Raw genomic sequence first — 7,691 nt, forward strand, 5'->3', positions numbered from 1 at the left:
GGTGACGGAGCTAATGAGACCACACTGCCACCACACTGACAATTCACGCTCGTAATTAAAACACTGTGTGACATTTCTTGATTACTTTTCTGAGAATATTTCAAATGTTTAATTAACTGTAGACTCGGAGATTACTTTTCGAAGCTGAAGGATTGAATTGATGGAGGGGATGGGTGTGGGAGGTTCTTAGGGACGAGGATGATGAAATATTAATATAAATGCTCAGTTGGTGTTGTCCTGCCACCAGTTTGTGCTGTGTGCGCCAGCCAAAAAAATTATTCCTCTGCCATTCATTACCCAGTCATGCAGGATGTGATTACCTCATAAATTTGTTTATCTCTCTCTCTCTCTCTCTCTCTCTCTCTCTCTCTCTCATATATATATATATATATATATATATATATATATATATATATATATATATATATATATATATATATATATATATATATATATATATATATATATATATATATATATATATATATATATTCTGGGAAATCAAGGACAGATATGTGATCATCCGTGATAGGCGGGAGAGAAGACATGTTATGGCTGTCAGATGCAGATACTTTATTGATAGAGGAAGAAGGTAAATCATCCAAGATTACAACTTTCTCAGAGTAAGGCAAGGGTTCTCTGAGTAGCACACCTGCTTTGAGCTTTACATGCATAGATGTGACATTTTCGAGTCCGATTTTACAGAATCAATTGTCATTGATTGTGGTAAGAACGGATTCTAACTCAACATCTTTGCATGGAGATTTTTATATATAAGAGAGGATATCAGTGCCTGATACGGCAGACTTAACCTTAGCGTTTACAACATATAAAGCACATTTAGATAACGTTAACGGATCTGTCAGCAAAATGTGTTTACAAAGAGTTACACCGTGGTCTGACTGGGAAGTGGATTGTGAATGAGGCTGTGAGGCAGGCGAACTAGATGGTGTAACACAAGAATCCCGTGTAGATAACATCTGATCGCTAGTAGAAGGAAGAATTGCAACAGATGTTACTACACCAGCAAGAAAGGAACTATCAGAGGGAAGAACAGTAGGAATATAAGTATCCTCTTGAGCGATTTCATTGATGGCAGTGAAAAGACTGATGTCGTATTTGCACATGATGTTGAAGCCTATTGGATCAGCATTGGAAGATACATATGATACAATGTAGAAATAATCACATATGTCTGGTTCCTGGGGTGATAAAGCCAGTGATAAGAGTACTTTCCCGTGAAGTAAGATAATTTTCCCAGATATACCATTAAGATTAATATCAGTAGGTAAAGCTGTGATGTGATTATGAGAAGAGGAAAAGAGTCTTTTAAATACATCCATCTTGATAAGGTTAACCGCAGCACCCGTGTCGAAGAAAGCTTTTGTATGATGCAGAGTGACATAACATCTGTGATTATATCACTGAATAATCAAGGGTGGAATCAAAAGCTTTTCGTCTCATCAACTCCTCTCCTCTAACTGACTGTCTTCAGCCTCTCTCTCACCGCCGCAATGTTGCATATCTAGCTGTCTTCTACCGCTATTTTCATGCTAACTGCTCTTTTGATCTTGCTAACTGCATGCCTCCCTTCCTTCCGCGGCCTCGCTGCACAAGACTTTCTTCTTTCTCTCACCCCTATTCTGTCCACCTCTCTAACGCAAGAGTTAACCAGTATTCTCAATCATTCATCCCTTTCTCTGGTAAACTCTGGAACTCCCTGCCTGCTTCTGTATTTCCACCTTCCTATGACTTGAATTCCTTCAAGAGGAAGGTTTCAAGACACTTATTCATCAATTTTTGACCACTGCTTTGACCCTTTTATGGGACTGGCACTTCAGTGGGCATATTTTTTTATTGGATTTTTGTTGCCCTTGGCCAGTGTCCTTCCTACATAAAAAAAAAAATAAAATAAAATAAAATAAATGAAGGAAGTGCTGAGTTAGGAGGATGAGTGAAGCATATCTTGTGTTTTGTACGACGTTTAGGTACATAAGAAGGTGAAGATTTGAGGATGAAGGATGATGATGTGATGGATTGGTCAGAGAAGGACGCGAAGAGTTTTCCGACGATGTTTGTGGAGCCTGAGACTGTGCATGATAATGCCTGCAGTCTTGTAAAAAAATTATCTATCCTTTTGTGGAAGGGACAGAATGCTTCAGGATTGAATGAGTGTCTTCCTGAGCTATCGAGAACAACCCTACACTGCGCGAGAACATGACCAGACAGCTTGCAACGGTTGCAGGTGACATTTCTTGGTCTCGATTTCGATCGAGTGTACTGATAGCGAGATGAAGGGGATGTGCGTCTAATGTAACGTCCACGAGAAGAAGATGAACGGGAAGGTGGGTGATGAGGAGACATGAGTAAGTCAGGTGAAGGGGTAGCGAGAATCTGGATAGGGTCAGAGGTGGGTACAGGTCGCTTATCGGAAATGACTTTGCAAACATCATATATGTAATCTGATTTGTGGAATTCGATGTCGCTTGCGACCTGGAAATTGGGAGCATCAAGGAAGGAGGTGAACAAGATATAAGCTATGAGCCTTTTAAATTCATCTTTTGACAGTGAGTCATCTGAAAACCACTTTGAGTCTTTGAGTTGAGCGACCAATTATGAGCTCAGAGAGGAAGCAATGTTTTCTGCCTGGTAAGGATTAGTGTGTGAGCGGACTTGCTGTGAGATAGATTTGGAGAGTTTGAGAAGAGAATGGGTGACTCCAAGCTTGGAATGACTCTGGAAATGATTTCTGAAGTGAGTGGTGAGGTCTTCAAAGGTAGTGAGAGAAGCAAATTTGTCTGATTTCACCAACAGGCCAGCGAGACTCGAAGGCTCGTGACTAACAGATACGTTATTTTAAAATGGATATTTTTTTGCTTATCAGATGTGGCTGCACGTCGAGTGCATTCCTCCTCTATTTTTTTTAATAAACTGATGAACAGTCTCTGTGCCAGCGCCAGAAAAATTAGGAAGGTGATGAGATTCGTGTATGAAAGTGATATGAGGAGTAGCGGTGATTTCAGTAGACACTGTGGCAGGTAATGAAGGAGAGAGTGCAGACTGTGAGCGTGTTTGCATGAGCGACGTGAAGCACACAGATAATCAAGGAATAATAGGCACAGAATTATAAAACACAGAGTAGCACACAATATGATAACGCAGAATAGTACACAATATGAGAACACAGACAACAACAAATAATAATGAAAGACAGAAGGAAATGATATAAACACTGATAGGTAGACAAACAGACAGACAGACGGCAGGAGACGGACAGGCAGACAGACAAACAGACAGACAGACAGAGTTATATAAATAGACAGACAGGCACCACTTAACAGCAGAAGAAGGAAAGTCCCTTGAGAGGTAGAGGAGGAGGAGAAAGGTTAAAAATTGAATATACTGGCTGGCCATGGGCACACGTGGGATGAATATATGAACACATCGCATGTGGGATATATATATATATATATATATATATATATATATATATATATATATATATATATATATATATATATATATATATATATATATATATATATATATATATATGAGAGAGAGAGAGAGAGAGAGAGAGAGAGAGAGAGAGAGAGAGAGAGAGAGAGAGAGAGAGAGAGAGAGAGAGAGAGAGAGAGAGAGAGAGAGAGAGAGAGAGAGAGAGACGTGTCTCGAAATCTGGATGTAATTTGTTTCAGGAGGTTGTTCTTATTGAGAAAAGTTTGGATTTCGAAATTACTTTCCCCATAAGAAATAATGGAAAAAGAATGTTTCCGTTTCTTAAGAATAAAGTAATATATCTAATGAATTATGTAAGAAAAATAAATTATCCACTATAATTACACTTTTGTTCCATCTCATTAGTTTTTGGTATTTGTAGTGGCACGCCCACAAATTAATTTTTCAAGATTGTACGTAGATTTCTTTTTCTATTTCACTGTTTCTGTTAATTAAACTATTAATTAAACCGCAGTCATGCCTACCGAGCGACGATCAATACGCAAGTTTCTAGAACGAACCGAGTGCATGTTGACGCAGCTAGCAGTGTTACGATTGGCAAAAAGCCGTCACTTAAGTACCCTAGTTAGTGGAACATGCATATGTGTGTGTGTGTGTGTGTGTGTGTGTGTGTGTGTGTGTGTGTGTGTGTGTGTGTGTGTGTGTGTGAGTGTGACAACTATCCCCTCTTCTTCAATGATACTCAACTGTTCCTTTCTTCTACATTGAACATCCTCGGTCTGTCCTTTTCTTATAATCTAAACTGGAAACTTCACATCTCATCTCTAGCTAAAACAGCTTCTATGAAGTTAGACGTTCTGAGACGTCTCTGCCAGTTTTTCTCATCCCCACAGCTGCTAACTCTGTACAAGGGCTTTATCCGGCCATGTATGGAGTATGCTTCACGGGGTTCCACTCATACCGCTCTTTTAGACAGGGTGGAATCAAAGCTTTTCATTTCATCAACTCCTCTCCTCTAACTGACTGTCTTCAGCCTCTTTCTCATCGTCGCAATGTTGCATCTCTAGCTGTCTTCTACCGCTATTTTCATGTTAATTGCCTTTCTGATCTTGCTAACTGCATGCCTCCCTTCCTCCCGCGGCCTCGCTGCACAAGATTTTCTTCTTTCTCTCACCCCTATTCTGTCTACCTCCCTAATGCAAGAGTTAACCAGTATTCCCAATCATTCATCCCTTTCTCTGGTAAACTCTGGAACTTCCTGCCTGTTTCTGTATTTCCACCTTCCTATGACTTGAATTCCTTCAAGAGGGAGGTTTCAAGACACATCCTTCAATTTTTTATTGTCGCTTCGGACCCTATTCAGGGACCGGCATCTCAATGGGCTTTTTTTTTTTTTAATTAGATTTTTGTTACCCTTGGCCGGTGTCCCTCCTACATAAAAAAAAAAAAAAATAAGAACACCTTCCTCTTCCACCGTTTTATTCCCCCCAACATTTTTTTTTCACTGGTCGTACGATATTGTATTGCGGCACTTATATTTCTGTTAGTATTACTTGCACTTTCATGAACTTAAAGACAGATCGGTGCAAAATTTTTTCCCATTTCTTTTATTATTATTGTTGTTATTATTATTGTTTTTTTTTCCAAACTGCTACGTAGAGAAAAACAATTTTGTACTAATGATTGCTCACTATTCTGTAGCGACACATATTTATCTTATTATTACATGCATTCTGTAAATTTTCAGTGAGATTGATTAATATTTTTTTCCTATGAAATCGAGGGAGGAAGAAGAGTGGAAGTAGGTGAATGCAGGCTCTCTCAAAAGATACGAAGAGATATATTTTCCAAACCAGTGTTCCTTAGAAAAGTTACGTGTCCTATAATTTACTTCCCTTAACAGAAGGTAGAAGTCTACGAAAAATTTAGTGATAACATTTGTTACGCACAGCGAAATAATAGAAAGATGAAGGAAGGATATATATATATATATATATATTTTGTCAAATATGTCCCTCTCTACAACATATCATTTTAGTTCCTTTGAAGATATTGTACCGGCACCATATTGCCGCAATGTTACGTTGCTTTCCCCTTTTTTATTTTTCATTTTTAATGAGTCACTCAATCAAACCCTTCTAAGCTTAAAATAAATCAATAAATAGCAAATAAGTGAATAAAATCAACACTTCTTCATTTCCTTATTTTTACCAATTACTGTTCGATCAAACGTCTGTGCAAAGGATTATACATGACACAATTGTTCTCAATGATATTTAGCTGCAAAGTAATCATAGTATGTGTAAACTAGAAGTACAGAATTTTATATCTATCTATCTATCTATCTATCTATCTATCTATATATCTATATATCTATATATCTATATCTATATATATATATATATATATATATATATATATATATATATATATATATATATATATATATATATATATATATATATATATATATATATATATATAAAAGAAACGAATATACCTTTGTAGAGCTATTGTTGATGTCTATTTGAAAATAGATTTAGAAGCATTAGATGAAATACCTTCTAATTTTGCTAGAACATTGATATATATATATATATATATATATATATATATATATATATATATATATATATATATATATATATATATATATATATATATATATATATATATATATATATATATATATATATATATATATATATATATATTCTTATTCGCAGATATTTTGTTATCATTAGGTTTCAATATCATTACCAATTTTTAAGTACCTCATGTTTTTAGGTTAGATAAGAATAACCGTAACATCAGAAAATGTAATGCTAATTTATTATATTCTTAATTATTTACAACTTTGTTTCAAAATTGTATATTGTGTCGCGGTTAACAGTGAAATTCCTTGCCCACAGAAGGTAAAGATCGTACTGATATAAATATATTTTCATGAATTTGATCGGAAAGTCAAGAATAATTAACAAACTTCAAATTTCATTATATCTCAACATAATTCTAATTTATCAAGTAACATCTGTTCATAATTATAGACACGTGTATATGCATCCAGCTATACAATTTAAAACTGCTTTTCTTGCGTATAACTGCCGTTATTGCTCAATGGAAACATTTTTAATATGAAACTGTCGGTCATGAAGTTTCGTCCATATTCTCAACCATCCGTGGGTAAATGGATTTTTTTTTTTTTATGTCAGGCGACACATCCATAAATTAGACTTTTCTTAAGTATTGCTATAGATGAATAACATTATCAGTGTATAACGGTTTGTGATGAATGTAATATCACATTTTGACATCTGCTTGCATTGTATAATGACGCGTGGTTTTGTCAATGTAGCAATTATGTGCAAGCCACAACGTATAGGAAGTGATCATTATATCCTTCCCATAAAAATACAAAACCGGTATATGGTATATGGTTGTATGGAGATGAGGAATGCTTTAATTAGGAAGCATCGTGTCTAGGTTGAAAGAGACTTGTGGGTACCATAGTATAAGTGCAATTTGATATCAGATTAATTGAACTCTTAGTGGTGTTCTAAAAACAAAATAATGAAGATTAATTTTCAATGATTGTTTGCTTCTTTCTTGTATACGTGTCAGGGAGGCCTACCAAGGGAAACATGTAAATCGACATAAAAAAAAAAAACATGATGCCGTTCCCTAATATATATATATATATATATATATATATATATATATATATATATATATATATATATATATATATATATATATATATATATATATATATATATATATATATATATATATATATATATATATATATATATATATATATATATATATATATATATATATATATATATATATATATATATATATATATATATATATAATGTATATATATTTAGAAGTCTATTGAAACCAGTATTTTCAAGCAGCTAAGTCGTAGAAAGGAGGAAAAATTGAAACAGAACAACCGAAGACTGAAGTTTGCTCTGCTTACATACAGATGTTTTCAACGATGAGCAAGCACTCTTTGACTTCCTTGAATGTGAGGATGGAATAGTTGGCATGTAAAACACCTCAATATACCCCGATTTGGTTTTATATGAACTCTAACCCCTCTCCTTGATGACACGTATTACTCGTGATCATGAGGCTAGCATGTGATCCTCAGTAATGTACTGAATCACACACACACACACACACACACACACACACACGTCTGGTTAACAAGGCGTCAAGAG

The sequence above is a fragment of the Scylla paramamosain genome, chromosome 9 (genome assembly GCF_035594125.1).
Source record: "Scylla paramamosain isolate STU-SP2022 chromosome 9, ASM3559412v1, whole genome shotgun sequence".
Classification (NCBI taxonomy): domain Eukaryota; kingdom Metazoa; phylum Arthropoda; class Malacostraca; order Decapoda; family Portunidae; genus Scylla; species Scylla paramamosain.